This window comes from Lipotes vexillifer, unplaced genomic scaffold, assembly GCF_000442215.2.
Source record: "Lipotes vexillifer unplaced genomic scaffold, Lipotes_vexillifer_v1.1 scaffold163, whole genome shotgun sequence".
In the NCBI taxonomy this organism is placed as follows: domain Eukaryota; kingdom Metazoa; phylum Chordata; class Mammalia; order Artiodactyla; family Lipotidae; genus Lipotes; species Lipotes vexillifer.
Window position 1 is genome coordinate 245368 of NW_006788722.1, and position 8288 is coordinate 253655.

The following is an 8288-nucleotide window of genomic DNA, read 5'->3' on the forward strand; positions in this document are numbered from 1 at the left end:
GTGCATCTCAGGCTGGTGCAAAATTACGCCAGCCTCTGCAGCTGCAGGTTTGCCCTGCATTCCATACCCCTCCCTGCCCCCATCCTGAGTGAGCCAGAGATGCCTAATCAGCTATTAATTTAACCCCAGCCTATCTGAGCGAAGAACACATGCCAGAGGGTGACCTACATGCAGAGGTGGGTCCAAATCCAAAGCTGAACCCCAGGAGCTGTGCAAACAAAGAAGAGAAAAGGAAATCTCTCCCAGCAGCCACAGGAGCAGTGGATTAAATCTCCACAATCAACTTGATGTATGGTGCATCTGTGGAATACCTGAATGACAATGAATCATCTGAAAATTGAGGCGGTAGACTTTGGGGGCAATTATATTTATATATTTTTCCTTTTTCTCTTTTTGTGAGTGTGTATGTTTATGCTTCTTCGTGTGATTTTGCCTGTATAGCTACCCTTTTACCATTTGTCCTAGGGTTCTGTCTCTCTGTTTTTTATTTTATTATTTTATAGTTTTTAGCACTTGTTATCATTGGTTGACTCATTTTTGGTTTGGTTGCTCACTTCTTTTTTTTTATTTTTTTAATTACATTTTATTTTTTTTAATTTTTAATAATTATTTTTTTATTTTAATAACTTTATTTTATTCTATTCTTCTCCTTCTTTCAGTCTTTTATTCTCTGTTGTCTTCTGAGCTGTGTGGCTGACAGGGTCTTGGTGCTCTGGCCGGGTGTCAGGCCTGTGCCTCTGAGGTGAGAGAGCCAAGTTCAGGACATTGGGACACCAGAGACTTGCTGCCTCCATGTAATATCTAATGGTGAAAGCTCTCCCACAGATCTCCATCTCAATGCTAAGACCCAGCTCTACTCAATTACCATCAAGCTACAGTGCTGGACAATCTATGCCAAATAACTAGCAAGACAGGAACACAACACCACCCATTAGCAGAGAGACTGCCTAAAATCATAATAAGATCACAGACACCCCAAAACACACCACCGGATGCAATCTTGCCAGCCAGAAAGACAAGATCCAGCCTCATTCTCCAGAACTCAGGCAAAAGTCCCTTCCACCAGAAAGCCTACACAGTTCACTAAACCAACCTCAGCCACTGGGGACAGACACAAAAAACAATGGGAGCTATGAACCTGCAGCCTGCAAAAAGGAGACCCCAAACACAGGAAGTTAAGCAAAATGAAAAGACAGAAAAACAAACAGCAGATGAAGGAGAAAGATAAAAACCCACCAGACCTAACAAATGAAGAGAAAATAGGTAGTATACCTGAAAAAGGATTCAGAGTAATGATAGTAAAAATGATTCAAAATCCTGGAAGCAGAATGGAGAAAATACAAGAAACGTTTAAAAAGGACATAGAAGAGCTAAAGAGGAAACAAACAATGATGAACAACACAATAAATGAAGGTAAAAATTCTCTAGAAGGAATCAATAGCAGAATAACTGAAGCAGAAGAACGGATAAGTGACCTGGAAGATAAAATAGTGGAAATAACTACCAAAGAAAAAAGAATGAAAAGAATTCAGCCCAGTCTCAGAGACCTCTGGGACAACATTAAACCCACCAAATTTCGAATTATAGGGGTCCCAGAAGAAGAGAAAAAGAAAGGGACTGAGACAATATTTGAAGAGAGTATAGTTGAAAACTTCCCTAATATGGGAAAAGATATAGTTAATTAAGTCCAGGAAGTGCAGAGAGTCCCATACAGGATAAATCCAAGGAGAAACTCACCAAGACACATATTAATCAAATTATCAAAAATTAAATACAAAGAAAAAATATTAAAAGCAGTAAGGGAAAAACAACAAATAACATACAAGGGAATCCTCATAAGGTTAACAACTGATTTTTCAGCAGAAACTCTGCAAGCCAGAAGGGAGTGGCAGGACATGTTTAAAGAGATGAAAGGGAAAAACTACAACCAAGATTACTCTACCCCACAGGATCTCATTCAGATTCGATGGAGAAATTAAAACATTTACAGACAAGCAAAGGCTAAGAGAATTCAGCTGCACCAAACCAGCTTTAGAACAAATGCTAAGACCCATATATATGCTATTGACAGCAGACCCACTTCAGACTTAGGGACACATACAGACTGAAAATGAGGGGATGGAAAAAGATATTCCATGCAAATGGAAATCAAAAGAAAGCTGGAGTAGCAATTCTGATATCAAATAAAATAGACTTTAAAATAAAGACTACTACAAGAGACAAAGAAGGACACTACATAATGATCAATGGATCAATCCAAGAAGAAGATATAACAATTGTAAATATTTCTGCACCCAAATTAGAAGCACCTCAATACATAAGGCAAATGCTAACAGCCATAAAAAAGGAAATCAACAGTAACATGAGTAACATAGTAGGGGACTTTAACACCCCACTTTCACAAATGGACAGATAATCCAAAATGAAAATAAATAAGGAAAAAGAAGCTTTAAATGATACATTAAACAAGACGGACTTAATTGATATTTATAGGACATTCCATCCAAAAACAGCACAATATATGTTCTTCTCAACTGCTCATGGATTGTTCTCCAGGATGGATCATATGTTGGGTCGCAAATCAAGCATTGGTAAATTTAAGAAAATTGATATCAAGTATCTTTTCTGACCACAATGCTATGAAACTGACTAGATAACAATTATAGAAAAATAATCTGTAAAAAATACAAATACATGGAGGTTAAACAGTACACTACTTAATCACCAAGAGATCATTGAAGAAATCAAAGTGCAAACCAAAAAATACCCAGAAACAAATGACAATGAAAACATGACAACCCAAAACCTATGGGATGCAGCAGCAGCAGTTCTAAGAGGGAAGATTATAGCAATACAACCCTACCTCAAGAAACAAGAAACATCTCAAGTAAACAACCTAACCTTATACCTAAAGCAATTAGAGAAGAAGAACAAAAAACAACAAAAAGTTAACAGAAGGAAAGAAACCATAAATATAAGATAAGAAATAAATGAAAAAGAAATGAAGAAAACAATAGCAAAGCTCAATAAAACTAAAAGCTGGTTCTTTGAGAAGATAAACAAAATTGATACATCATTAGCCAGACTCATCAAGAATAAAAGGGTGAAAACTCAAATCAATAGAATTCGAAATGATAAAGGAGAACAGACACTACAGAAATATAAAGGATCATGAGAGATTACTGCAAGCAACTATATACCAAAAAATGGACAACATGGAGGAAATGGGCACATTCTTAGAAAAGCACAGTCTTCCGAGACTAAACCAGGAAGAAATAGAAAATATAAACAGACCAATCACAAGCACTGAAATTGAGACTGTGATTAAAACTCTTCCAACAAACAAAAGCCCAGGACCAGATGGCTTCACAGGGGAATTCTATCAAACATTTAGAGAAGAAACTAACACTTATCCTTCTCAAACCCTTCCAAAATATAGCAGAGGGAGGAGCACTCCCAAACTCATTCGACAAGGCCACCATCACCTTGATATCAAAATGAAACGAAGAGGTCACAAAGAAAAAAAGCAGGCCAATATCACTGATGAACATAGATGCAAAAATCCTCAACAAAATACTAGCTAACAGAATCCAACAGCACATTAAAAGGATCATACACTCGATCAAGTGGGAATGCAAGGATTCTTCAATATATGTAAATCAATCAATGTGATGCACCATATTAACAAACTGAAGGATAAAAACAATATGATCATCTCAATAGATGCTGAAAAAGCTTTCCACAAAACTCAACACCCATTTATGACCAAAACCTTACAGAAATTAGTCATAGAGGGAACTTATCTCAAAATGATAAAGGCCATATATGACAAATCCACAGTCAACATCATTCCCAATGGGGAAAAACTGAAACCATTTCCACTAATATCAGGAGCAAGACAAGGTTACCCACTTTCACCACTATTATTCAGCATAGATTTGGAAGTCTTAGCCACAGCAATCAGAGAAGAAAAATAAATAAAAGGAATCAAAATCAAAAAAGAAGAAGTAAAGCTGTCACTATTTGCAGATGACATGATACTATACATAAAGAATCCTAAAGATGCTACCAGAAAACTACTAGAGCTAACCAATGAATTTGCTAAAGTAGCAGGATACAAAATTAATGTACAGAAAACCCTAGTATTCCTCTACACTAATGAAGAAAAATTTGAAAGAAAACTTAAGAAAACACTCCCATTTACCATATCAACAAAAAGAATAAAATACCTAGGAGTAAACCTGCCTAAGGAGACAAAAGACCTGTATGCAGAAAACTATAAGACAGGGAGGGATGAAAAAAATTAAAGATGATACAAACAGATGGAGAGATATACCATGTTCTTGGATTGGAAGAATCAACATTGTGAAAATGACTATACTACCCAAAGTAGTCTACAGATTCAGAGCAATCCCTATGAAACTACCAATGGCATTTTTCACAGAACTTGAACAAACAATTTCACAATTTGTATGGAAACACAGAAGACCCCGAATAGCCAAAGTAATCCTGAGAAACCAAATTGAGCTCGAGGAATCAGGCTCCTGACTTCAGACTATACTACAAAGTTACATTAATAAAGACAGTATGGTAGTGGCACAAAAACAGAAATATAGATCAATGGAAGAGGAGAGAAAACCCAGAGATAAACCCATGCACATATGGTCACCTTATCTTTGATAAAGGAGGCAAGTATATACAATGGAGAAAAGAATCCCTCTTTGATAAGTGCTGCTGGGAAAGCTGGACAGCTGCATGTAAAAGAATGAAATTAGAACACTCCCTAACACCATATACAAAAATAAAGTCAAAATGTATTAAAGACCTAAATGTAAGGTCAGACACTATAAAACTCTTAGAGGAAAACATAGGCAGAACACTCTATGAAATGAATCACAGCAAGATTCTTTTTGACCCACCTCCTAGAGAAATGGAAATAAAAACATAAATAAACAAATGGGACCTAATGAAACTTAAAAGCTTTTGCACAGCAAAGGAAACCATAAACAAGATGAAAAGACAACCCTCAGAATGGGAGAAAATATTTGCAAATAAAGCACCTGACAAAGGATTTATCTCCAAAATTTACAAGCAACCCATGCAGCTCAATATAAAAAAAAAAAAAAAAAAAAAAAAAAACCCAATCCAGAAATGGGCAGAGGACCTAAATTGACATTTCTCCAAAGAAGATATACAGATTGCCAACACACACATGAAAGTATGCTCAACATCACTTATTATTAGAGAAATGCGAATCAAAACCACAATGACATATCACTTCACACCAGTCAGAATGGCCATCATCCAAAAATCTACAAACAGTAAATGCTGGAGAGGGTGTGGAGAAAAGGCAACCCTCTTGCACTGTTGGTGGGAATATAAATTGATACAGCCACTATGGAGAACAGTATGGAGGTTCCTTAAAAAAACAGAAATAGAACTACCATATGACCCAGAAATCCCACTGCTGGACATATACCCTGAGTAAACCATAATTCAAGAAGAGTCATGGGGCTTCCCTGGTGGCGCAGTGGTTGAGAGTCTGCCTGCCGATGCAGGGGACATGGGTTCATGCACTGGTCTGGGAAGATCTCACATGCTGTGGAGCCACTAGACCCATGAGCCATGGCCGCTGCACCTGCATGTCCGGAGCCTGTGCTCCACAACGCTAGTGGCCACAACAGTGAGAGGCCCACGTACCGAAAAAAAAAAAAAAAAAAAAAATTCATGTACCACAATGTTCATTGTAGCTCTATTTACAATAGCCAGGAGATGGAAACAACCTAAGTGTCCATCATCGGATGAATGGATAAAGAAGATGTGGCACATATATACAATGGAATATGACTCAGCCAGAAAAAGAAACAAAATTGAGTTATTTGTAGTGAGGTGGATTGACCTAGAGTCTGTCATACAGAGTGAAGTAAGTCAGAAAGCGAAAATCTTATACCATATGTTAACACATATATATGGAATCTAAAAAAAAACAAAAAAATGTTTATGAAGAACCAGTGGCAGGACAGGAATAAAGACTCAGATGTAAGAGAATGGACTTGAGGACATGGGGAGGAGGATTAAGTGAGAGAGTGGCATGGACCAATATACACTAGCAACTGTAAAATAGATAGCTAGTGGGAAGTAGCTGTATAATCCAGGGAGATCAGCTGTGTGCTTTGTGACCACCTAGAGGGGAGGCATAGGGAGTTTTGGAGGGAGATGCAAGAGGGAGGTGATGGGGATACATGTATATGTATAGCTAATTCACTTTGTTATAAAGCAGAAGCTAACATACCATTGTAAAGCAATTATACTCCAATAAAGATGTAAAAAACAAAAAAGATCAACATTATTTTTTGATTGGCTTCTATATACCAGATACAGTCACTTAATACTTTTTAGACATTTCTCTATAACCATCTGTTGTCATCATTATATAATGGGGTTTTAACAAAAGACACTGCTACATCTCTGTCAGGGCCCCACTTTACAGAAAGGTAGGTGTAGAAGCATTCAGTATAGAAGCCTGCTTTTGCCAGTTTTACTATTATTTTACAAGCTACACACAAGGCTATGGTTAGTATCATTATTCATAACTGATTTTCAGGACACAGGTGGAACTGGTATTAATTTATCATAATCTTACAAACAGTGTCTCTCTACTGGTTTTCATGTATCATGAAACTAAAAAATTCCCATTAAATAGTATTAGCTTAAGAGTATCCAATCCAAACTCATTCAAAAACATGTTCACTCATATAAATGAACTCATTTTTAGCCTTTCTCCACATTTTGTCTTTAAACTGCCTACTAATAGAAAAAAAAAAAAAGAAAGAAAATATACTTAAATGTTTACAACTCTTATCTCTGTGAGATATATAACAGATTTCCTACAACAGATGTGTACTGCATTTCTAATTACAAAATTTTCAATTAATGTTATTTTCAAATATTTTCTTTTGTGGTTTTTAAAGTATTTTAGAGATACCTTAAAAAAATCAATCACCCCATCTCTACTTTTGCGTTTGCTGTGTGTGTGTGTGTGTGTGTGTGTGTGTGTGTGTTTGTGCATGTGTGTGTGGAGAGGGTTATGGAGGACCTTTGAAGAAATTAAAAATAAAAGATATAAAGAACTAGAGGTTGTGTATGTTGTTCCAAATTTAGTTTGTTTCAATTTTGTATTGCATGCTATTTCAGAAAAATTTATTACTTCCTTCCCTTACTCATTTAGTCACCAATTAACTCAGCAAATATTGAATGTTAACCATATGCTTGGGCCTGTCACAGACATTCTGAATTGTGAAGTTTCATTGTTTATCCTCAAGGGTCTAGTATCAGAAAGATATATTTTGTAGAGATGAGTAAAATACAATTTGAAAAACAATTATTTAGTGAAACGGTAAATTATTAACTCTCAGGTCCCTGAAATGCTTCATAAATCTGTTCAATCCTTCGTTACTGTGTGTTCAAATTGCACACTCTATAACATTGATCTGGGTTTCAAAATAGATATTTACCCTGGTAAGTATGGTTTCTGCAGAAAGGATTGTTTTAGTTCACTAACTAGATCAATACTTCAACTGACTGCCATTGTAATCCACATTTTATTTTCTCTGAGTTTGGTTATAGTACAGTATTCCATCAGATGTTGTCCAAAAGAGAAGGAATTATCCATTGGTTATGTGGACTAAAGATGAGGGATTATGTCTTACTGATTTGATAGTATTTATGTTTTTATTACATATAATTTATATTGTCCAGTAGTGTCCTGTACATGTACAGGACACAATATTTATTAAATGAAGGATCATTTAGTATTATCATCTATATGATCTATTTTATTTTAATTTCTCATTAACACTATCAAAGATTAAAACATCCATACTTAGTCTTAGAATTGAAACTGGATGACACCCCATGCAATTTGGGTAGTTCACTGGTAAATTTTATAACACCAAAATTCAAATTATCATAACATGGAATTTGGAATTAGAGGACATTGATTTAAGTTCTAAGTCTTCAGTGTCTGAACTTGGATAAGTCATTTTACTTCTCTTAAACTGAATTTTGTCACTTTAAAAATGGAGCTAATAATATTTATTTCAGTTGTGATAAGAATTCTAAAAAGACAAAATGTATAAGTAGGCACATTTTAAATTGCAAAGCACTACACATTTGTTATGGATAAAAGTCATATTATATCACTCTTTGGAATGACAGTCCACTAAAAGCATGTTGTATAAATGCGATTACTAGGTAATGGTGGGAAACAGAGGTGGATAAGGGGAAAG